The sequence below is a fragment of the Vulpes vulpes genome, chromosome 9 (assembly GCF_048418805.1).
Source record: "Vulpes vulpes isolate BD-2025 chromosome 9, VulVul3, whole genome shotgun sequence".
Lineage (NCBI taxonomy): Eukaryota > Metazoa > Chordata > Mammalia > Carnivora > Canidae > Vulpes > Vulpes vulpes.
Genome location: NC_132788.1, coordinates 11,695,996 through 11,721,792, shown reverse-complemented (window position 1 = coordinate 11,721,792; position 25,797 = coordinate 11,695,996). Strand labels below are relative to the sequence as shown.

The window sequence follows — 25,797 nt, the reverse complement described above, 5'->3', positions numbered from 1 at the left end:
ACTTTTTTCACTTAATCAGGTTAGCACAAATCCAATGTGTTCAGTATTTTCTGTTGTAAAAACAGAAGACTGATAGCAATTTCTCTTAACATCTACCCAGTAACACACTGTAAATGATTTACTTGGGAATCTATTTCAATGAAGTTCACCTTCAGAAAGTAGCAGTCAGAAAAACCTCACAAAAGCCAGACTTGTTTTCACATGTGAAACTGCTGTGCTTTTTCATTTGGATAAATCACTGACTTGGTCTAAATAGAGTGGGCTCTTTGTTGTTGTTATTATAAGCTTTTCTTGGCCTAGAATTTTCCTGTTTATTCACTGTGAAGAAGAGCAGTGCTTTGTGTTTCTAACACTGGAGTGGCAGTTCCTAATTCTGTAGGCACATTGAAGGTGACGGTGTCCATCGGAACCACCACAATGAGCCACAACCAACAGGTGGTCTCCAGGGGTCTGCATCTGGGGTCTTCTGGAGACATACAATTGAAGAAAGTTGTACATTAGAATAAAACTAAAGGATTCTTAATTCCAATAATATTTTTCCCCTGAACTCCTGAATCCATCATCTCTCACCATTTTTACTATCAGAACCCTTCTCCATGTGCAAAACTTTTTTACAGAGACAAACTTATTTGAGCAGGTAGTTAGAAAGTCCACCCTTATATAACTCCCTCCACCTAAGAACTCGCTGAGTGGCCCTAGCTAACTTGTTGAGCTTTGTTTTCCTTATTTGTAAGAAGGGGATAATAATAGGAACCTGTAGGTTCATCTAGATGATAATGATGAAATACGATAATATCTATAAATGTCTAGCACTGTACCTGGCATGTTAGGAGCTCAGTTAAGTATTGCTGATGGTTGATATTTGGCAGTATTTGAGCAAACCATCATCCAGGTTTTTATCTACTAGAACCCAGCAGCCAAAAGTCTTTCAGTTTACTTTCTAGGCTCTTGTTAATCAACTGGGAGATCAGTTGGGCTATTCATTTTTAAACATGGGATGCTGATGATATCACAAAGATTTGTCGTAACTTTTTATTTCAGTTTACCAACAGGAATAAACACAAATTAGAATGGTTCCTAATGGCACTGTATTCACTGACACTGGATTTTTTTTTTTCTTGACACTGGATTTTTGAAAGATTCGACTTTTGAACCTATGTGAAGTCATTTCTGTGTAAATAGATTCTCAAGGGTTCTGTGTTTCCAAAGGAAGTAGAGTGGTTCTGTTTGTTTGCTTGCTTGCTTTGCCATTTTTAAAAGATTTGCATGTACATATATAAACAGCTTGAATTGTTCTGCTTAAAATAAGCATTTGGGGCTGGAGGGCTCAGAATAACAGTGACCAGCATAAAAACGGGGTGAATCTGGGAGATTTCTGAGAAACTAATGGCCCAGGAACCTCTGAAATGTTCCAAGCAGAGACTGAGCAGAGTAGTATGTGGGAAGAGGAGAAACCCAACTCAGAAGGCTCGTTGGAATCCATTGACTTCAGACTTTTGATGGGGCCAGGTAGAAGATTGACTCCAACTTGGTGGTTATCAGACTTGGCCAGGAGAACCTAAACACAGAGGAGACAGTCTGTCCAAGGTCGATAGACGGGTAGATGGAGACAGGTCACACCAGAAAACAGTGCAGTGGACATCTGCTCTTTCTCCCTGACCTCTCTCCTGTCCCCCTCTGGTGGCAGTGTGTTGATTTTACTTGAGGGAACTAGCATCTCTTCATTGCCCAGGGCGTGGGCACATGACCGAAGCTGAGCCAGTACATGCCCTCCCCCAGGAATTTGGATCTTCAGCTGAAAATGCAAGGAGCTTATTCATCCTGACAGCAGGGCCCTGAAAAACTTTCCGTTAGTTTTTATACCTTGATCCTCACAACGGCCCTGAGGCTGGTCTTTTCTGAGGCCTGTTTATTTAACTTGTCTTCAACTTCTGTGTACGGCCTCATGTCATTCCAACAAATTCCTCTTTTATCATTGAGTTAGCCTAAATAATTTCTGTTGCTTGCCACCAAAGAACCCTGGCAAGGATTCAGGAATCCAGACAACAGTCTGGCCAGCAGAATTGGTGGGTCAGCACCCTTCTCCTCTAGCCAAGAAGCCTCTTATGTTAACATGTGAGGAGAGAGTTACCCTCAGGAGCAGCGGATTCGGGCCGGCAGGTGCACATGGGTGAACTCCTGCTAGGAAACCCAGCTGGCAGTTACCCAAGATGGACGAGGGGAATGTGAGAACTGACGTGCTGGTTAATCATTGCCTCTCACCAAATTATGAGGCACTTTCTGCCGTGAAAGTCTCTCATATGAGTGCCAGCCCAGGTAAAATCAATATCCATCAATCTATAATAGAAATGGTAACTGTGGGGGTACCTGGGTGGCTCAGTGGTTGAGCATCTGCCTTTGGCTCAACTCGTGATCCTGGGGTCCTGGGATCGAGTCCCACATTCGGCTCCCTGCATGGAGACTGCTTCTCCCTCTGCCTAAGTCTCTGCTTCTCTCTCTATGTCATGAATAAACAAAATCTTTAAAAAAAAAAAAAACAGAAATGGCAACTATGGAAAAATATCTCTTCCCAAAACATAGGACTTGGATTAACTACTTGACTTACACCTTCATCGAGGTCACCTCGTTTGCAAGCTTGGTTGCAGCCCTCTGATTGCTATTCTGGGCCTCCAGAGAATTTACAGTCCTTGCCTTTTGTACCAGTAAGGATCTAGTCGAAATGTTTGCTGCACTCTATCTTTTCATTTCAACATTCATTTCTAAGTCTGTTGTCATGAAATATGTCTTTTCACATGGGGAGGCCTGCCTTTTCTTCACCAGCAATATTGTGGGGTTTTTTTTAGCTGCTCTAAATGATTTAACTTGAACACATTTAAAGTCCATCACAGAACCAAACAAACCACATAAAGCATTTTAAGTATATGTTTTTTAAAAAAATCCTGTTTTTTTTTTCCACTGTTCACATTTTGGAAAAATTCTCTATAAACTGGTGTACACATTCCTGACCCTTACTTTGCAAAGCTGCCTCACTGAACTTTTGACATTAGGTTGACTTTGTTTTTTAGAAGTGGATCCAGTCAACCAAATTGTAAAAAATAAAGCGCTGCTGGCCAAGTGCAAGGTTTAGTTGATTATTGATGAAATGAAGAATGGGTAGCTTGAGGTGATTTGCCACAAGGCTTTCAGTGATTCCCCCCAGGTAGTACATGGTGCTGTTAGTATACAAAGATCACATAAAATCTCCATGTGGACTGGTTGACTTCTAGCTGTCTGAGAGAAGGAACAGTCCTACAAAGTTGTCTTTGCTTTCGTATATATGGCAAATCAGTCATTACTACTGGAAGAGCAATATAAATGTAAGTTTAAGATTTCGTGTTCAAAAAAAGAAAAAAAGATTTCGTGTTCATCTTCAAATATTAAAGAGATAAATTTCATTTGCTGTGTCACACAGTGCACCAGGTTGCCCCTGTCCCCACCATCATATTATGTTTCCATCTTTTATACATATTTAACCCTTTTGAGACCAGAGGGTGAGGCCCTGCTCCATGGGTCCTCACAGAAAGGGTGAATATTCCATCAGTGGACAGGGAAGAAGTAAAAAGAGAAGTGCAAGTTGGAGGAAAAGCCTTAGACCAGTTCTCAAGCTTTAGACTGTGTAACAGACCTTCGTAGAGCTTATTTTTAAATGCAGAGTTCCTGACACAATCCTCATGGTGTGGCCTGGGAATCTACTCATCACACCACAGATGATTCTGGTACAAGAGGTCCTTCAAGCTCTCTTGTAGAAACACTGCCTCAGACTGATGGGAGAGAGGGGATGCCTGCCTCTCTCTGGGCCTCAGCCTCTGGGGGCCTGGAGCCCAGACCTGTGAGCCCCTGAAAGCTGAGTTAAACAAGTCAGCCTCTCCTGCAGAGGGTCTGCTCCACATTGGGCAGGGAGGGCTCCAGTAAAATAGGAGTGGACTGTACATTGTAAATCACTGTGGCTAGTTGCCTGTTTGTTACTCCTGTGGTAAAGATTTGGGGAGGAGAGAGAAGGAAATATTTGGTATGATTTTTGCCATATGTTCAAGCTTCTTCTGTATCTCCATAATCCTGCTGTTGTTAGGATTGACTGCAATCAGGCATATGACATAGTAATAAGTCAAACAATATTGGCTCTTTCCATGGTGAAGTTGGTTGATGATGATTGTCCAACGGTGATGACTGTGATGACACCATGGTCTCTCCAGCCCTACTAGATATTAAGGGCAGAATATGGTATCAACCCCTCTCCCTCAAGGCTGGTTGTTTAGGTTGGTATCAATGCTTCTATTCTCCTTGCTAGCACAGTGGCAGCTCACAGTGAGAGACCTCCCAAGGAGAATTTGACTTTGACCCCAAAACAAACTACAGAGTCAAGCCACTTCTTCTTCTTCCTCTCTACCGACGTAGGATGATCTTGAATTGAGTTTTATTAAGGGAGCAAGCAGGCTCCCCTTTTGGTAGATTTTAATATGATTGGTATCCCATGGGAGGAATGGAGACCATCCATTTTTGAGAGATATTCTATAATTTGAAATGTCCTTGTTTGAGGACACAAGTGAAGAATATGAAAGGTTCTCTTCCTAATTCTTTTTCACAAGTCAGCTTTGAGAATTGTATTAAAATTTACCTTACAGATTCACTTTGCCACAAATTTATGTTAATTATTTGGTTGTGTTTTAGACAATGTGAAATAGATACGCATCTATGTTACACGTTGTATAACAATTACTCTATTGTGTGAAGGGCCAAGAAAAATACAATTAATTTAATTGGAAACAAAAGCTAGTGTTTGGTCATCAGTGTCATTCCTAAATAAAACAGATACATTTTAGGAAAGGCTCCAGGAAATCATATATTCAAAAATCCAACTGTATTGTCAAATTAACTTCTATCTTCAAAGGAATTTTGAATGCATCAAGAAATAAGCATTTACAAATCAGACCTATATTTAGTATGGACTGTATCTTTAACACACTTGGCAGGAAAATTAAATAATACATCAATACCAGCAATCTAGAGCCAAAATGTGAAAATTCAGTTCTTGACGATATCATACTTTTAGGTGCTTGTTAATAGGACAGAAAATTCCACCTGGAGCAACTAAGTTAGAATCTCCTTGTAACAACTCCTCTCATTGAAGATCTTCTCACTTATTAGATATTACCCAGATATTTGCAGTATGCATGGCCAAACTGTAGGTACCTGGCAATGCATTTCTTTTATCTTGTAATCAAGATGCCTTAATGTCTTTAAAAGTTCAGAATGCCTTACTCAGGATAACAGTAATTCTCCATCTTCTTCATGAACTAGGGATCCCAGCAACCATTCAGATATTGAGTTTGCAAGTTGCCAAATGGGTTTTTATGTAAACTGAGAAAATTGGAGGAAGAATGGGAGAGAATTTGGGGGAATGATGGCAATCACACCACGTAACTGGGATGAGACTGGTGAATCTGGCAGCGCTTTTGCAGAAATGGGCTTTGTTTTTTTTTTTTATAATAAATTTATTTTTTATTGGTGTTCAATTTACCAACATACAGAATAACACCCAGTGCTCATCCCGTCAAGTGCCCCCCTCAGTGCCCGTCACCCTTTCACGCCCACCCCCCGCCCTCCTCCCCTTCCACCACCCCTAGTTCGTTTCCCAGAGTTAGGAGTCTTCATGTTCTAATAAAAAGTCTCCCTTTCTGATATTTCCCACACATTTCTTCTCCCTTCCCTTATATTCCCTTTCACTATTATTTATATTCCCCAAATGAATGAGAACATATAATGTTTGTCCTTCTCCGATTGACTTACTTCACTCAGCATAATACCCTCCAGTTCCATCAGAAATGGGCTTTGAATGGTGTGGCCATGCCAAGGAGAAAATATGGCAGCAGGGAACTGCTGTGTATAACAGCTCCCTGCAGGGCGCCCATATGCGGGACTCCATCCCAGGACCCCGGGATCATGACCTGAACCGAAGGCAGATGTTCAACCACAGAGCCACCCATGTGCCCCAGGGAACAGAGATTCTCCTGATGTCTCAAGAAACAAGTTTTTTTGTAGGTATACACACCTATCAATAAGAGAAATAGGAATCTAAACCTTGAGGCAGGTCTCATAGAAAGTTGAAGTTACAGTAGGAATATGCAAGTTTAGTGACCAAGTTATCTCATTGTCCCTTCAACAGCAGGAATTATAGCAACTCCATAGCCCATTTCTGTTTCTGTCATTCCTGCCCCAGCTAACCAACCACCTCCTCCTCTACCTTGTGTGTGTCCTCTCTCATGGTTTCTGTCATTCACACCTTCTACCAGGGTGGCTCCCCTCTGTCTTCTCTCTGTTGGTCTGGGTTCCCCTCCCACTACCAAGCACCCAATTCCCCACTCCAGAGAGAATCTTAATGGTCCAGCTAATCATACCATCTTTGCCTAGCTTTGGGGTCAGGGCATAGCACAGGACAATAGACTCAGCTGTGCCCAAGGATTCAGTCCATAGTAAACTCTCAAACAACAATCCCTATCATTTTACTTTCATGGGGTCTTAATGAGAACAGTGTCCCCAAATTACTTCTTTTTAAAAACTAAAGTAAATATTTAACAAAGCCAGAGGTTATCTGATTGTTCTGCTCTAATAGAGAAGTATTTTAAGCCCAAATCTAGCAACTTTTCTTTATAGGAATCCTGGCTCCTTTCTCACTGAGTGGTTAAAGGACTTTATTTATTTTTCTTAAATCACTGTCAGGACTAACATGGGAATTTTTTTAGTACCTGGAGTTAAAAAGTGATAACTCTTTGGACATGGTACCCTTTCTCTAGGAGATTTTCAGTCCAATTCTGTTCATAAGCAGATATTTAACTCAGAAAAAAAGGATCCCAAATAGCCTTTTCAAAGCTCAGCGATCCATTGTGAGACATTGGCTTAACACAAAATACTTTTACATAACCCAAGCCACCAAGAGGGATATCCGGTCGGCTATTTTTAAAGCCCTCTCCCCCACACCATCTCACGTAACAGAGTTACACCAGTTTGCTTAGAAAATTGGCACAGGTTCTGCAATTCATGAAATGAAAACCCAAATGAAATGTTTATAACTTCTTTCAAACCGGAACCTTTTTCACTTAGTGTGCTACAATACCAAAAAAATAATAACAACTTTCAGGATTAGATACATATATGTGTATGCGCAATATAGTTTTTTGCATCGATATGTATACATATGGTATGATGCATTGGGTTTACTATATGAATATTTTTCTAATTAATTTATTCAACAAGTATTTAGAGAACTTTTATTGTGGGCCAGGGGCTGTGTGACAGGTGGGGGCCTGAGAGTGAGGAAGGTGGGCCTGGCTTCTCAGAGCTTCCAGTCTAGTAAGAGCTGGGAGTTGCAGTGTCATACAATAGGTAAGGCGGTGGTAGAGAACACTTGCCAGAGAGGCACATAGAGAAGCACAAAGAAGGCCTCCCCAAGAAAGTGATATCCATACTGAGACCTGGAAGGTGAAGAAAAGCCAACCAGGAAGGAATGACAAGAAGAGCAGAAAGAAACCAAGTATCCATTACATTCAGTAAATTTTTCTTTGCATCTTAACTGATGTTCACTGTTGTAAATGAGTTGAAGTATTCACCAAACCAGGATATTTTGGAATAAATTTTCATCTTTTACTACAAGATGCATGCAAGTCCCTGTAAAGCTAAAAGCATACTCAATGCTTCTTCTCCCTTGCTGCTGCCCTATCCACCTCCTTAACTCCGTTCTCCTTCCTCTTCCTCTATCTCTCCACATCCAGGCACATTGGCCCTCTTTCTGGCCCTCCGTCCAGCATGGACTGTTCTCTCTACTAAAAAATTCTTCTCTCCCATCCTCCCTGGTTAATTAAAAATAAAAAGTGTGATGATTTTCAATTAAAAAAGTAATGTGTGCTTAATGAAAGAAAATGTGCTAAATTCTGAAAATTTGAAAGGAAAAAGTCAATCATAGTTTCTCTGCTTTAAGACAATATCATTAATGTTTTTACTATTTTCCACTAGCATTTTCATTATATGTAGGACATTTTAAAAATATATGTAAAGATATTGTGTATATGATTCTGTGGTCTTTTTTTCTTATAAAAATAGACTCTTTAAATAATAGTATGTGGTCTTGAGAATATGTTTTAACGTTCAGTCTTCCTTGGCTGCTTCTTTCTTAGTGGACACTCAGGACATTTCACTCACATTTTTTATTACTGTAAATGATGCTGCTATAATCATATTTGTATATGGCATTCTGCTTCTGATTTACGATTCTGCTTCTGATTTACGATTCTGCTTCTGTATAAGTTCCTAGAAGTGGAAATGCTATGTCAAGGGATGTGAATGTTTAAGATTCATGATATATACAAAAGACCCATTTTTTGACTTTGTTATGGAAAAAAAAAGTGAGAAAGCAGGAGATACAATCAGTTTTATGAAAGTGTTTTGAAAAACAGTCCACAAAATCACTCTGCATCAGCACTATAATAAGTGTTGAATGGTTCTATCCAAGAAGCATTTATGGAGCACCCTGGTGGCCAGGCCCATATCAAGGATTCAAAAGCAAAGTGTGCCAAGGGGCTGCAATAGATTGCAGTGACTCAGCAAAACACAGTTATCAGATTTCAAAGTCGGCCTAATAACTCATCTTGGAGACAGATGTGGCTAAAATTTTACACCCTTGGCTTCAACTTCAAGAAATTTCTGTGTAATCCTAATAGAAATTGACTGTGAAATCTCACATAACTTTCAATGGAAACCACTTTCTTATTTTGGTAATTGGAAAGGCTAAAAATAAAGATTTTTTCATAATTCATTTCTGAAATACTAGGAATAGTAAGAACCTAGAATAATGCTAATGCTCCTACCAAGGCACAAAGACATTGGAATAAGTTTGATCATTTCTTCTAGGGCAGTGCCCTTATCAAAAACTGGGTAATGAGGGATGCCTGGGTGGCTCAGTGGTTGAGCGTCTGCCTTTGGCCCAGGGTGTGATCATAGGGTCCCAGAATCAAGTCCCACATCAGGCTCCATGCATGGGGCCTGCTTCTTTCTGCCTATATCTCTGCCTCTCTCTGTGTGTGTCTCTTGTGAATAAATAAATAAAATCTTTTTTTAAAAAATAGGTAATGAGAGTCATGAAGAGTTAAAAAAAATCATTGAAGGAAATTTTTATTTGCTTAAGTTTTCTATGTATCATTTCTTCATTCACTGAAACACACCATTTAGAAGAATTAGTTTGCTCTAAATTCAAGTACTGATTTTAATTTCTTTGGTGATAGGATAAAAAGCAAGACATAAGAGTATAAATACTAACTTAGATTATACGATTCAGATGCAAAATATGTTGACTCCCATTATTTCAGGTCCTGACAACCTAAGTCCTCCTGAAGAGCTTGTCAAAACCTAGTTATGGGATTATAAAGAAGGCTAAGTTTGTGTCTGATTGTAATCTTGTCCTCTATCATTTTGTTGACTATCTTCATGTGTGTGTGTACTGTTCTGAAAGGTTGATGATTTAGTCACATTTGACTTGCTCATTTCATTTTCTCCGGGACCTAACAAGGGAGTAAGGATAAACACCAACACCGGATTTGAATTTTTTTCATCCCTTCTTGCTACATATATCTCAGCTTATTGTGGGGATGAAATGATGTAGCAGATATGAATGTACCCCTCTTGTCTTGGGGTGGATATCAGAATTGTGAAGCTTTCAAAACTAGCAGTAGTTGTCACTGGAGAGAGACTGCGTGACGGTCCTCTTCTGTAACCCAAACCCTCAATCTCTGAAAGTGTCCCTTTTTCTGGGACTTAGCTCTGTGTGTGTGTGTGTATGGAAGGGTCAGGGATTGAAGTGGCCTGGAAGAAGAGGAGGCAGATGTGTCCTCTCTGTGGGTGAGAGTGAAGAGTGAGTAAAGGATCTTTGATAAATCAAGTTGACCACAATAAGGAAGAGTTTAGAGCAATGTTGCTTAACCTTCCGATAACCTTTTTAGCTATTTATATAGCTAAAACTATAAGAACAGTTTTGTTTTGTGGTTTACTTTCCATCTTATCTTGGACCACTGCTATTATAAAATATGATGAAAATGAATTATAAGAAAGTAGAATAGGAAAGATATTAAATATAAGCCCAAACATTTTGTTTTAGATTCAACCGGCATATTTAGCTCGGTCAAATTACTCCAAACTTTCTAAATCATTACTGTCAAGTTCTGTATTTATTTATTTATGAGCAGGTTAAGAAACTGCTTTGACCCATGTTTTAAATTACACTGGTTTAGAGGGCCTGAATAATGCAATTAATTATTAACCTGATATGCAAACTATCTCCTGAATACAAAAATACATCTTTTCCAGTTCTCATAAAAAAATTATAAAAATAGACCATAATTTACGACAAAGAAAAGCTGATGGAATCCCACAAACTCTACAAATAATCAAAACCTGCTCACCATGCAATGAAATTATAAACAAACATCAACAAAAAGCCTACTTGTATATTTTGAATCTTTCTTCTAAATGACTCTTAGCTTAAAAAGGAAGTCAAGATCATAATGGCACGACAGTTAAATAAATTTCGATAATAAGATGAGGAAAAAAATCCTATAGGATGTATCCAAATGTCCTCTGAGGACAATGAATAGCTATTTGTGTCAGTCGGTATCCCAACAAGATACATGCGGCACATTCAAAACCAGATAATTTGAGCAGAGTTTATTAATGGATAGACTGTTTACAAAAGTGAGGTCCAGGAAAACTATCAGAGATAGTATGCAGCCAAACTATTTCCACCTCTGCTTCCTTTCCTGGAACTCAGGAATACAGTGGTACTAAGCTGGCCACTAAATGGAGGGGTGCAGGAAATACAGTTACTGACCCAGGAGCTCAAGGCAACCCGGCAGTAAGGGAGCCAGGACAATGAAGACCCTGACCTCATCCACCTCCCCCTCCCTCCATCTCTGTCCCAACACCCGACATCTCAGGAACCCCTTCTGGTGGAACCTGGGCTGTAGACCTCATAGTCAGCCTCCCAGGACAGGGAGCAGGCTGGAAGGAGGTCCAGGAGTTACAGACCAGAGCTGTAAATCACATTCTTAACAAAATAAAGAAGACAAATGTAGTAAGCCATCAACTCAAGAAGTTTCTTTAAAAATGCAAATATGCAGAATTAAGTCAGAAGGGGGGAAAAAACAGCTAAAAACATAAAAGTGTCAATGAAAATAGAAAAAAACTGTAAATTCATAAATACAGTAGATAGGTCTTGGGCAAATGTTGAAGTAGAAAAATGTGAGCTCATCTAATAAAAAAACAGAAAAATTATTGATATACAAAATGAGAATGTGGAAATAATGACACACACAAGTGAAAGTAAAAATAGTTTGAATGTTCTATGCTGATTTGAAACATAGATGTCTGGAGTGATTTTTCAATTTGAATATATATTATCAAAATTAAGAGAATTTTATGAGAGTTATTAGAATTATTAAAAGAATGATTAAGAGAGTTAATAGAATAAGCCAATAATCTTGGAAGAAATAATAAGTTTCTCTAATAATTATCCTCTAAGGAAACTCTTACCTCAAAGTTGTCACAAGTGTAATTTTTCTCCATTTCAAGAAATAGTTAAGCTTTGCTATTAAATGGTTCCAGGACAGAAAGCAAAACCGGTGTCCTAACTTCTTGTTTCCATTTTTGTTGTTTTACAAATCACCATGAATCAATTCAAAACTTGAGCAAGATATCACAGAAAAAAATAACAGGAGTATTAATCCTGTAAGTGCCCTGATGAAAATATCCTGAATAAAACATTGGCAAAATAAAATGAAGTAATAAAATAAAAACAGTACAGTGTATTTAAAAAATAATAAAACGCCAAGAACAAGTCCTATCATTACAGAAATGAAAAGTTATTTAATACTTTTCTTTGTAGATTGACTATGTTTAGGGGCACCCAGGTGGCTCAATTGGTTAAGTGTCTGCCTTCAGCCCAGGTCATGATCAGGGGTCCTGGGATCGAGTCCCACAACGGGCTCCCTGCTCAGCAGGGAGTGTGCTTGTCTCTCTTCCCTGCTCATGCTCTCTCTCTCAAATAAAAAAATAAATAAAGCCTTTAGAGAAAAATAAATTGACCATGCTTATAGGTCAAAAAAGAAAAACAACTTTTCCCTATAGGTACTAGGAAGCATTTGAAAAACTTCCAGTCACTTCTTCATTTCTCTCTCTCTCTCATACACACACACACACACACACACACACACACACACACACACAACCTGGAAGAGTAGATATAAGTGGATCATCATAATAGCTAACACGTATTACGCCTACCTACTGTATGCCAGGCATGGCGGTAAGCATTCCATATGTGTTCATAGAATGTCCCTATACTCCCATGACGGAGGTTACAATTATTCTATTTTACTAATGAGGAAATGACAGAGACAGGTGAAGTCTTGAGAGTGGTGAATGGTAAAGCTGGCCTGTTAGCCCGGCATTCTGGCTCTAGAACCCTGGGTGTGACCACTCCAATATATTGTCTTCTCCATGTACTTTGTAAATAGGAAGTAATTTTTATGCCCAGGTGAAGAACTGTCAAAATGTCAAATATCTTGGAAATAGCTCCTTTTTCAAAAGAAAGAAAGAAAAACATAAAGAGAAAGAAAAGAAAGAAAGAAGAAAGAAAAAGAAAGAAAGAAAGAAGAAAGAAAGAAAGAAAGAAAGAAAGAAAGAAAGAAAGAAAGAAAGAATAGCACCTGTTTCCCTCTTACCTGTGTGTTACTGAGACCCAGCTTGTTGGCTTGTCTTTCTAAAGATTTTTGCATTTTTCTCTTGGTCAGAATAGATTTGATTCAGTTCTTAGCTATCTATGTGGGTCATCTTCTGTAAGTGATAGTGGGGGCAGCTATCTTTATTTTATAACCCCTGATGGCATTGAAACCAAAGTCTGGAACTGAGATGTTTGTTTCCTGAATCAAGGTTTAATCAAGCAAACTTGGATTTGTGAATGGCCATCAGTCTGATTAGAAGTAGGTATTTAACCTCAAACGTTGTTTTTTTAAAAATTATCACAAATTATGCTTGTCTAAAAATTTAACTATAGTGTATCATTGGACCTACAGGGGATTATGCTAAGTGAAATAAGTCAAACAGAGAAAGGCAAATACCATATGATTTCACTTATGAGTGGAATTTAAAAACAAAACAAACAGAAACAGACATAAATACAGAGAATTGGTTATTGCCAATGAGGAGGGCAGGTGGCAGGATGCGTGAAACAGGTGAAAGGGATAAAAAGGTAAAAATTTCCAGTTATAAAATAAATCATAGGAAAGAAAAGTACAGTATCAGAAATACAGTCCGTAATATCCTAATACCTTTGTAAGGTGAAGATGGTAACTAGACTTATCACAGTGAGCATTTCATAATGGATGTAATTGTTGAATCACTATGCTGTACACCTGAAAGTAATATATTACATGCCAACTACAATTAAAGATTTTTTAAAGAAATAAATGGAAAATAGTCTATAAAAACAGAAATATATATATAATGTATCATTTATGAAGAACATGAACTGTTATGTCAGCTAAGTACTGTTTCAAATGAGCTAAGGAGAATTGAATATTGTTACACATTATTTGTTTTTTTTCACATTATTTGTTATTTAAATGAAGCACATGAAACATAGGCATCATTTTTTTAGACGAATAATTTTTTCTTCTTTCTTTCCTTTTTCCTTCCTTCCTCTTCCTTTCTTTCTTTTTCTTTCTTTCTTTCTTTCTTTCTTTCTTTCTTTCTTTCTTTCTTTCTTTCTTTCTTTCTTTCTCTTTCTTCCTTGTTGTTTCTTTTGCTTCTGTCAAAAATGTATTCACTTAACAAAAACTCCAGGCCATGTGCTAGTGCTGGGGATAGAAGAGGAGTGGGCTCAAGAAATTCCCATCCAAAAAAAAAAAAAAAATTCCTATCACAATGATAGATTAGAAAATTTTCCAAACTACTTCCAAAACTGCTATAGTGAGGTACACATGAAAAGTTAGGAGAGAAGAGCTCTGGAATCCTAACTGAGGTCAGGTTCTTACTGGGAGGAAGAGGGAGAGAGAGAAAGAGATGTGTGGAGAAGGAAGAGGAGAGAAATTTCATATTTATGAGAGTCCCCCTCCTCTTTTGTTTTCCATGTTAGAAGCATTTCAATTTTATATTGAAGACAATGTAGGGGTTTTAGCAGGGAATCAACATAGATTTACATTCTAGAGACAGTATGAAGGGTGGCTGGAAGGAAAATTGACTGAAAATCATAGGAATTGGGGTGATCCTACTGCATCCAAGGAATCAAAACAAGGGCCTGGGACTTAGTACCCCAGTCGTCCTATCATCCCTTCATTGCTTGCAGGCTGGCCCACCAGGGGGCTATGACTTTGGACAAATGACTTTGTCCAAATGGCTCTCTGAAAATTGAGGCATGTTCACAGAAGATCCAAAATAGTGCTCACCACGCTTGAAAATAAAATGACTAAGGGCACCTGGGTGGCTCAGTGGGTGAGTGTCTGCCTTTGGCTCAGGGTGTGATCCTGGGGTCCTGGGATGGGTCCCGCATTGGGCTCCCCACAGGGAACCTGCTTCTCCCTCTGCTTGTGTCTCTGCCTCCCTCTCTGTGCTCTCACGAATAAATAAATAAAAATCTTATTAAAAAATAAGATAACTAAACTGAGGGGCTATTTTAATATTTTCCTTGTATATAAAAGTTTTTTCTCTATTCGTCACTGGAGTTGTTTTTACTCTTACTCAGTTGTTTTTACTCTTAGCTAAGAACAAAGTGGAGAAAAATGAGTCAAGGAATAAGAATTCAGGCTCAGCACAGAGAAGCACATTACCAGTGAGTGAAGACCAGTCAGCATGGCAATGGGGCATCTCAAAATAAACATCTTGAGATGTTTATCATAAGAAAAATTCCATGTTCCTCTGGAGGACTTACCTTGGTAATTGCAAACTCAATATTTTTATAATTAGGTTAGTTACTAATTTCCTTGTCTATCTCGCCCACCACCACCTCCATTGTGTTGTTTCGATCACTGATAGAAGTTGGAAATTTTTGCCTGTGGAAATTTCTACCCCTGGCACACCATCAGTTGAGGAAAAAAAATCAAGTATTTTAGAGATTTAAATATAACCAGATAATCAATGCCCTGTTGTATTTCATTTTGGTTCAGCCTACAACTATGACTGGATCAAAACAGATCTAAAGGATTTATGTCTAATCTGAAGCATTCCAAAGAGATTGATTTGAAACTTCCCTAAAGTCTCTGAAAGTACTCAGCTGGAGAAATGGCTCAGGGTCAGGCTTAATCCTCCGCTTCAGTGTTCCTGAATTGTTGCCCACAACCCAGGAAAACAATCCCTGGCATCAGAATCACCTGGGGGAACTTAAATATGCAAATTCCTGGGCCCAGCCCAGATTCACTGAATCAGAATGAGGACTAGCTGTAGGGAGCAGAAGTTCAGAAGGCTTTGTACTTTTGCCTTGTTCCCTGGGTATTTCTTATGCACATAAAAATGTAAAAAAAAAAAAAATCTAGTATGAAATATGGGTCATGCCCTCAATGATTTTTAGAATAGATAAATTGAAACACGTACTTCCATTTTTGGGGTTTTTTTTAAGATTTTATTTATTTGGGTGGGGGTTGGGGGTGACTGGGTGACGGGCACTGAGGGGGGGCACTTGATGGGATGAGCACTGGGTGTTATGCTATATGTTGGCAAATTGAACTCCAATAAAAAAATAAAAATAAAAATAAAATAAAAAAGATTTTATTTATTTATTTGAGAGAGAGAGCATAGGTGAGTGGGGCAGGGAGGAGCAGAAGGAGAGGGAGAAGCAGACTTCCTGCTGAGCAGGGAACCTGATGCGAGGCTGGATCCAAGGACTCTGGGATCATGACCTGAGCTGAAGACAGCTGCTTAACCAACTGAGCCACCCAGGCACCCCGAAGTGAGTGCTTATCTTACATCTTACATATTAATTAATTAATTACATTGCATCTTTATGCACAGCCTTCAAGGCACCCTACTTTATAGGCATAGCAGAGTTTGACCTTGTCATAGAATGCTGGAAGTAGAAGGTGCTAGTTGAGGTGGCTTAGACCAGTGTAAGGAGGCTGAAGATCAAAAGGAGTGAAGCCTTTTCCAGAAGCACATGGATAAATGCTGGCAGAGCCCGACTGTGAGCTCAGTCCTCTCACCCTACCATCTTAAGACATTTCTTTTTGTGATTTGGATAGTCATGGGAAGAGGAAGAGCAGACACAATTTTCTATCTTTACCTAGTGTATATATGCATGTGTAATTTTAAGCAGGAGCTGTTTTTTTTTCTTGTCTTTTGTAATGTAAATGTAAAAAAATGTAAAGCTACTTTCCATTAGGATATGGGATTCAAGCATTTACAAAGTCTCCCCTGGGTGCCAGCAGTCCCAGGCACCTTCCCTTCCTCCATTGTCTCAGCACCAGTTCCACATAGGGTTGCAACCGGTGATTGTTCTCTCCTTGATTCTCATCTCTTCCATTTTACATCTGTGGCTCCTTAGAGGCTGGTCCCCAGTGGGATTTTTTTCATGGTTCCAAACACAGCCATGGCACACCATAGGTGCTTAAAGAATGCATGTAGATTTAATAGTCACCCATTTTCAGAAAATAAGAAAGATGATGGTGGATGTTTCTAATATACACAGGTGCTAGGACTTAACAAAACTCCCCACACTCACAAAACCACTGATAGCGGGACCTTTGGTGGGGGAGAGGAGGAAAGTCTTTTCCCCTAGCCCCTTAGGTTTCATGCCCGAGGCTTGTGATTTAAACTGACAAAAGATAAATTAACAGAAAAATAGCATACAACTTTTATATGATGGTAATATTTTTACATGCACAGGGACCCCACAGAAGTGAAAAATCCAAGGAAATGTTTAGACTTGGGGCTTACATACTATTTTAACAAAAGGCAATAAATTGGGATGCCTGGGTGGCTCAGCAGATGAGCATCTGCCTTCAGCCCAAGGTGTGATCTCGGGATCCTGGGACCGAGTCCCACATCAGGCTCCCCAGAGGGAGCCTGCTTTTCCCTCTGCCTATGTCTCTGCCTCTCTCTGTGTGTTCTCATGAATAAATAAATAAATAAATAAATAATCAATTTTTTAAAAAGGCAATAAATTATAGAAAAGTTACTGACGGGGAAAAGGGGTTAGGCTTCTAGGCGTGGTAAATACGTGCGGGAAGTTAATGGTAGGCAAGAGTTACTCATTAAGGGTTATTTATGCAGACTCACCTCAATACTGTCTCTGTCGCTGGTGGTTAAGGGTTCTCCTCTTCATGGTATGGAGTTGGGGAGAAGACCTTTATAAGGGAAATAAATAGGTTGCTTTGAGGCAGATCAAGGGAGGGCAGAGAGCACATCCTATACCCTCTATCTCTTTTGTTCTCAGTTGCCTTCACCTCAAAATAACCCTTCTACCAAAGTGGGTTATTTGGAAATGGCATCTTCTGATCTCTTTCAGCAACACAAATAGAGCTAAAATGTCATATGGTCTAGATTGTTAGTTCTAGAAACCTGTGCACACCCCAAAAGCAGGATTCTCTAAGAAAACTGAAAGAACATCTTATTTCTCCGTGTGTTGCACTTGTAAACTTGTCTCTATCATCAGCTGCATGATGTCCATTCACAATCATGGCTATGGCTTCAGTTTCCTACTGCAAAAGTAGCATGTCAGCTTATTTTTCACCTGAGGGGTTTTTTTTTTTTTGCATTTTTTTTCTAAAATTCTATTATAGGAAATTTTCAACCTTGCAGGAAATGTAAAGAATTTTCCCCTTACATTTACTTAAACTTAGGTTAGGAATTGTATGTTTCACATTTAATTGTAATGTCAAAATCATGAAACGTCTTACTTGTTTTTCAAAATGGTGTTGCTTGAACAAACGCATTTTTTAAAGTTGATTTGAGATGTTATCTTGATAAATCTGTATTCTAGAGCTCAATAGCCCAACTGAGTCACCCAGGTACCCCTCTCTTGGTTCTTTCTTTTGGGATTATGTCCTGCATTGGGCTCCATGCTCACCAGGGAGTCTGCTTGAGATTCATCCTCTCCCTCTGCCCCTCCCCCTGCTCATACACTCTCTCTATCTCTAAAATAAATAAATCTTAAGAAAATAGAAGAAGGAAGTGAGAGAATAAAAGTTGAATAAATTTGACTTAGTATCTGTGTAAAGACCAAGGGAATATTTTCTGTGGAAAAAAAATCTTCCTATTTACAAGGTCATGAATAGTTTTAAGACATGAAACATTTCCACTGAGAAGGAATAAAAAAAAATTTCCTTGTTGGTAAAATGTTAACAGTAGTATAATAGGAGCAACATAGTTGAGTAGGATCGGAAAGCAGAATCAAAAATAAGATAAAAGAAAGAAGTAAAGAAAAGGAAAGAAAAGAAAGAGAAAGGAAGGAAGGAAGAAAACCCAACATATTTTAGGTTGAAAAGCAAATAGTCACATCCCAGACTCACATTGTAGTTGGGGCTGTCCTCTCAGTGGTTTCAGTTGAAATCTGAAGGCACAAAAAGAAGAATGGAAGCAGAGTATTAGTTTCCAGTTGACCTTGATTTCAATAGGCTGTGAAATCCAAGGTGTGGGGTCCTGTGTTTAAAGAAACAAATAGTTCATTCTCAAAACTGAGAAATACCTGATGTTACTACAGGCACCAGTGAGAAACAACTGTAAGATAGAAAGGATTCTAAATGGAACAAGAGATTTAAAACCATTAATGAGATGCAAGCATTCCAGTTGGATATAGTTCTCCAACTGAAATGAACGACTCCTGTCTGTTGGAAACAGATAACCAGGCTCATTTTGTCCAGAGCACCATGTAACCCCAAATGAGACATTGCTCTAGTTGGCCATTACTTGTTTTGGCAGATCCTTCAGACCACATGGGACAATGTATGATTAACTAAAAACTGTGGTATACTTTAAATACCAACCCTTAACCATTAACCTGAGCACTGGTGAAAAAGGACTTCAAGATTTGCCAGTACGCTAAGCCCTATTTGGCAGTTTGATTTCAAGATTGGTTAGCAGCCAAAATCCAGGTGCGGAATTCCTTTCCAGAATTATTGTATTACCATGTACTATTAAATAAAGGTTCATTGGAACTTGGTGTTTCGAAGGCAGTGTAACATTGTAGGGTGCCAATAGCAGGGCATTCACAAGTTCTAGAATGCCCGAGCTGTGTAGTTCACCTGTATTCAGACACCTGTGTAATTTATACATGCATTTTCTCTGTGGCTAGTCCAGTGTTTTTTTCATGTTTCATTGTCCTTCCTGTCAAATGTTACAATTTTTGCTATCTGTATTTCTTGAAGACCTAACTTCCTTAACCATGGCTGTCTTTCCTTGGTATCTGAAGTTTCCTGTCTGTATTAGACTGATAGTGTTAGTTTACTAGTATTAAAAGAAAAAAAAAAAGAGCCCTATATGACAGGAGGAAAGTCCATTTTTATCTCCTATTTTATTTTCAGCAATAATTCTCCGCATGTATTTTCTACATCTCAAGTACATTCCCCTAGAATATAAGCTTCTTGAGTGGATGTGGGATGTTCCCTGCTGGATCTCCAGCACTTAGACCAGTGTCAGGCACATAGTAAGGACTTAATAAATATTCACTAGCTCATATTCACTTTTAAATGGAAGCTAGAGATTCAGTACTGAAAAAAATGCTAAGATCTTTGGCAGTATGGAGCTTGCCTTCTCCATGAGAACAGCGATTTACAGCATGAATATCATCGAGTGTCATCTTGATAGCATGTGGTAGATCTAAACTACCTGGATTCAAATCCAGTTTCTATTATTTACTAGCTGGGCGACCTAGGGAAAGTCACTTAGTCTCTCAGTGCCTTGGTTTTCTTTTATGTGTAATATGTGGTACGGATTAAATGAATTTATAGAAATAGCGTACTTAGAGCAATGATTGGGCACTCAAGTGTTTGATAAATCTAAGGTGTTATTTTTGGATGCCCTGGTGCTTTGCTTATTGCTCTCTCTTCTTCTCTCACTTCTATTTCTCTCTCCATCTTTCCTCCTACCTCACTTTTTTTTTCTTCTTCTCTGCTTCCCCCTCCTTTACTGCTGCTAGAGACTCTCACAAACATTATTTGATCCACTATACGTGAAGGGACACAGGCAAATGATGGCTCAAAATACAGAATTTTGTAGTTTCTAGAGATAAGCTAACAGAATTTCTCATTTGTGCTTTCCTTATGAATGCCTCTTTCTTAGCTTAATCCTCCTGTTACCCAACAATTGCCCAGCTGGACACAGGACCAAGAATCCAGGGATTTTCCAATTTTATCCCCAGACTGGCCTCAACCACACTTTGTCTCTTAAGTTGTTTATATGTAGCTTCCCTGTTTAATCAAGGAACCTATGACATTCCCGCACTGTGTCTGGATCCTCAGGAAAAAATGTGTAATGTCAAGCGTGTTTGTGAATGTGTGTGCACATACAAACACAAATCTTAAAAATCAGAACCATTTTTTAGTATTTCCAGTATGCTTGACTAATGACTGGTTGTATGCATGGGCAGGCACACAGTGCATGGAGTGTGTACCTGTGCAGCAGCAGTGATGAAAAACTGGATTCATGTGTCCTTTTGGTTCACCTTTAAAATGTGTAAATGAAAATTATGGAAAGATTAAATTAGATTCCAAATAAGAAACAAAGTTTCTTTAGGCAGAAACATAGATTTGGTTACTTGATGAAAATTGTATAAAACTTCATGTGTTATCTTTAAATTTAAAGGTCTGATATATTTTATTTCACAATTTTAAACAATATAATCCACCTATTGAAGCTAATATTCAACAATAAAATCCTGTTTTTCTAGACTGGCAATCTCTGCAATAGCACAAACATTAGGACATTCCTTAAAACAGAGCATTTATTTTCAGTGCCTCAGGACCTACAATGTTTTCATTATACTCCATAATTGCAGAATTGATATCTTATATTGGAAATTATTTTTATGGTTGTAAATAATCGCAGAGATGTGTATACTTTTGAAAATATTAGTTTATACTGGAAATTACTATCAACTGAAATTAAAAATAACATGGAAGCAAGAAAATTACTTTTTAAATATTTATCAGTATATTACTATGTTCCATCTCATGCTTGAAACTCATACTAGTACACAACCCAATACAAGAAATGTTTTTGAAATATCATTCAAAATGCTCCCTTATGAGTTTCACAAGCTTTAAATGTTACTAAGACACATCTCCGCTCTTAAGGAACTTTCATTTGATGAAGCAGAGTAGGACAAGGACCTGTGTAACTAAATAAAACAGCAAGATGCCAGATGTCACAAGAGAATTGTCTTGGTGAGTTACCCCATCATATCTGGGGAGATCAGGAGCTACTCAGTTGAGGCTGTAGGGCAGGAGTTCTCACCCTGGACAGCTTTAAAAAAGATGAGGACTGAGTTCAGCCTCCAGAAATTCTGATTCAGTTGGTCTGAAGTGTAGCCTGGGACTTCACAAGATTTTAAGAGCTCCTCAGGCAATTTTAATGTACAACCAATTCAATTTTGGGTCTTAAGAGTGAGTAGGATTTTGATAGATTGGGATGGAGACAGGAGAATAGGTGGAGCACAGGAAGACTAAGAGAAGAGGAGACAGCAGAAGAAAGAGGACCAGGAAGGTAGCAAAAGGAGGGAGTCAACGTGGGAACAATAGGAGTAGAGGAATTGCCTGGATCCTTCTACTCACACCACAGAGTGTCACCTGGGAACTTGACAGAAATGCAAACTCTCAGGCCCCACCCCAGACTCACTGATTCAGAATCTGCATTTCAACAAGCCCTTCAGGTTGATTTGTATGCACACTGAGGTCAAGCTAGATCACGGGGTAATACTATTGATGACAACCGCTGACACACTGGTGTCCAACATTATAGGTTATCATCTCCACTAAGCTTCCCGTGAACCCATAAGGAAGGGTTCTTTATCACTCCTCCATTTTTCCAAATGAAGAAATGAAAAGCTCAGGAAATTTTGGTACTTCACTCACCTAAAAAGTAGTGGAGCGGGGATTCAAACACTAGACTCCTAACTCAGTGTAAAGAACACAAAATAAACTCCCTGGTGTGTACACACTTTAAGATATAGGATAGTACCAGTGACTTTGAAATACCAGCATGATCGTCCGCAACTGTATTCACTTCCCACAATCTCCTGGCCACCAAATGCCATCTGGAATTTCATGTTATTTTTTTAATTTTTCTTTATAGTTTATATATATATATATGATATATATATATCATATATATATATTATATATATATACACACACACACACATTCCTAAGCAAATATATAAATATATATATGTATTTCTTTCTCCATTCTACCTTGAAGTGTATGTGGAGCTTTTCTATTTTCACTGTCACAAACAATAGTGCACTGAACTATTGTTATACATAGTTTGTATATTGATATACAAACTATGTTTGTATATCTCTCCTGGTGCACTTGTGTCAGGGTTTCTCTAGAGAATATACTAGAAGCCTGTGGGATACAGTATACACATATTTATCTTGATCAGGAAATGCTATGTTCATGTTGGGAAACAGCTTACAGCGTCTCCTGCAGGGTATGAGTTTCAGTTTCTCTTGATCTTTACCGATAGTTGGTGCTGTGGCACTTAATTTTTGGCATTCTGCGACCCACTTTTAATTTTTTGCAAAAATGGTGTGCATGAAGTCATACCTGACTTTGCATCAAACTTGCTATTTTTCTGATAACTTAAGGTGCTGAGCATGTTTGTACACGTTTATGGTCTTTTTGTATTCCTCCCTTCTATGGAATGACTGGTCGTATCTGTTGTCCATGGTTTTGTCTTTTTCTTATCGATTCCAAAGATATTAATTCTTTGTTGGTGATATATGCTGCACATACCCTGTCCCAGTTTATGACTTCTCTCTTCATTCTCTTGATGTAATCTTTTGGAAAACAAAGGTTTTTTTACTTTAATATGATAGAATGCATCAGGCTTTTCATTCACACTCTGTGCTTTTGAATCATGTTTAAGATACCTTTCCCTATCCTGACATCATAAAGAAATACTCTTAAATGTTCTTCAAAAAGCTTAAAAATCTTGTTTTCATTTCAGTCCTTAGCCCATTTACCATTAGCTCTTTGTAAAGTACAAACTGGAGAAACTGCATTGTTTTCTAGATGGATGACCAATTGACTCAGCACTATTAATTGTACACCTATCCTTTCCCCAGGGATGTGCTTTGCTGGCTTAGTCATATGTAAGATTTCAATATATGGCAGGTCCCAGGGTGCCTGGGTGGCTCAGCCAGCTGAGCATCTGACTCTTGGTTTTAGCTCAAGTCATGATCTTAGGGTCATGATCTCAAGTTGTGTGATCAAACCGCAGGCTCAATGGGAGTCTCCTTGAGCTTCTGACTCTCCCTTGCCTTCTCTCCCCCTCCTCTTGTATACGATCTCTCTTTCTCTCTTAAATAAATCCATAAATCTTTTTTAAAAATTCCACATATAAATATAAATATAAATATAAATATAAATATAAATATAATATAAATATAAATATAAATATTATAGATAGCAGGTCTATTTCTTGGTTCTTTATGTTGTTCCTTCTCTACCCAACACCACAGTGTCTCCATCCTTAGAGCTTTGTATAATAAGTCTTGAAATCTCAAGTAGCATACTTCCTCCCTTCAGATATATTTTGGCTATTATGGGTCCACTGCACTTCCATTTATGTTTAGAATGGTGTTTCAACTTTGTGTGGCTCTTAGTCATCGCAATGCATATTACCACTGCCTTTATGCTAAAAGAACATTCTCAGTAGTTCTCACTGTGGGGCCTCAGATGTTAGGCAACAGCATGCGTGAACATCCATGATTTGTAAGGTTCTGGTAAAAGTAGTTGAGAGGCTTCAGAGTCAAGACACAACATTGCCCTTGTGGTCTGCTTAGGGATTCTAAACTTGTTTAAAGTAAAACCCAAGACCCTTGCCCTAAAGATGGTCCTCGACTCAATTAGAATAGCCACGGCCATTCATAAACAAACCTGTTTTGGTTAAACTTTTGGGTTTCATATTTGGAAAATTGTAAACATCATAATGACTTCCCTTCATCCTGACCCAGATTGGCTTCTTCCAAAGCAAATCAAGGTCACAGTGCTATTCTCTGTGTGCTGTGCAAATTAAATTAGGTTTGTTAGGATTTCTTAAATAGCTACAGTGTAGCTTGAAACAAAAACTAGAATTAAATGACAAAGAGACCATGTGTGTGAGAATGTGGAGACCCAGAGAGGGTCTTCAACCAGCCTAGAGCCATACAGTCTGAGAAATAACTCAAGTATGTTTGCCTACTATCCAGTTCCAAATCTTTCTACTCTAGATCAAGGATCAGCAAACTTTTTCTGGAGAGTCAGATAGTAAATATTTAGTCTTGTGGGCCAAGAGGCAATGTCCTCAACATTTGGAGCAACTGTTCTCCTGGAAAGGGTAATAGTGTTTCTACATCTAAAAATATAAGACCATTCTTAGCTTAAGGTCCAGACAAAAACAGACAGTGGACCAGATGTGCCCTACAGGCAGTATTTCCACCCCTGCTCTAACCCATACCTAAGAGCTGTAAACTTTTGTTTCTGCCCTTTTGGTGATAAGGAGCACATGAAAACAAAGTCAAAGACCCGGATATAACAAAGATTCTGATTGTGTGTTAGAAGCAAGCACAGGTGAAACTCTGTTTCCAGACAGAAACTTAGGTCTGTACCATATGTATATGAGCATCCATTCTGAAGATGGCTTAAGTCAGTTGGAATCTGGTTCATTTTATCTTGCACACATTGAGAAGTCTGTACACCTCCGGGACTCTTTGATACCAAACCACAAAATTAGGAATGGAAACTGATGTGAGATTTCTTGGTCATCTGGTAAAAATCCATGCATGTGTATTAAAATCTCTTAAATATACACAATGGAAAACAGGGCTATTAATATATATCATACTTTTCCTCCATTTAAAGATTAGAAGGTTGTATTGAGTAATTCTTATAGTTTCTTCAACTCAAGTATATTACAACTACAGGCATATGGACATGCCAATAGCATTTCTACTGTTCTACTAGAGAAGTCTTCTTTGATGGGGATTTTGTTCTTTGTAGTTTCTCTGGCTGAGACAAATATTGTTTGTCTCTCACACATTTTAAAGGAAGATGCATTTTCTTTTTTTCTTTTAAGATTTTTTATTTATTTATTCATGAGAGACAGAGAGAGAGAGAGAGAGAGGCAGAGACACAGGCAGAGGGAGAAGCAGGCTCCATGCAGGGAGCCCGATGTGGGACTCGATCCTGGGACTCCAGGACCATGCCCTGGGGCGAAGGCAGGCTCTAAACCGCTGAGCCACCCAGGCATCCCAGAAGATGTGTTTTCATGACAGCTTAGGATCCGAAACTTTTCTCTGTGTCTTGCTGTAAATCTAGATTCCTATAGAGTATGTCCAGGGCCATGTCTTTTTTCATTTTTTATTCCTTAAGTTGCAATCTATAAAAACACTCTACAATCCTATCTCTAGGCCTACAACTGGCTTTCCATTCTTCAAATACCTGTTCATTATTATAGGCACTGGCTGTGTAAAGTAAAAAACATTTCAAAGATTTGTGTGTGGAGAACTTGAGACTCACTGCCAAATCCTT

At 38.6% G+C, this 25,797-nt stretch overlaps 1 protein-coding gene and 1 long non-coding RNA gene across 3 annotated transcripts in view; one reads left to right on the top strand and one right to left on the bottom strand.

Annotated features, from left to right (window-relative positions):
• The window catches only part of COL4A3 (collagen type IV alpha 3 chain), a 130,813-nt gene that overhangs the window by 15,290 nt on the left and 89,726 nt on the right, over window positions 1–25,797 (top strand). The window lies entirely within an intron of this gene.
• Window positions 1,444–18,884, bottom strand: LOC112925547 (uncharacterized). 2 transcript variants are annotated; one of them, XR_011994135.1, is made up of 4 exons: window positions 18,752–18,884; window positions 18,576–18,616; window positions 17,344–17,411; window positions 1,444–1,558 (listed from the first exon to the last, which is right to left on the bottom strand). It is a non-coding gene; the product is annotated as an uncharacterized lncRNA (long non-coding RNA). The 2 variants fall into 2 exon arrangements; XR_003236140.2 differs by lacking the exon at window positions 1,444–1,558 and adding an exon at window positions 13,857–13,934.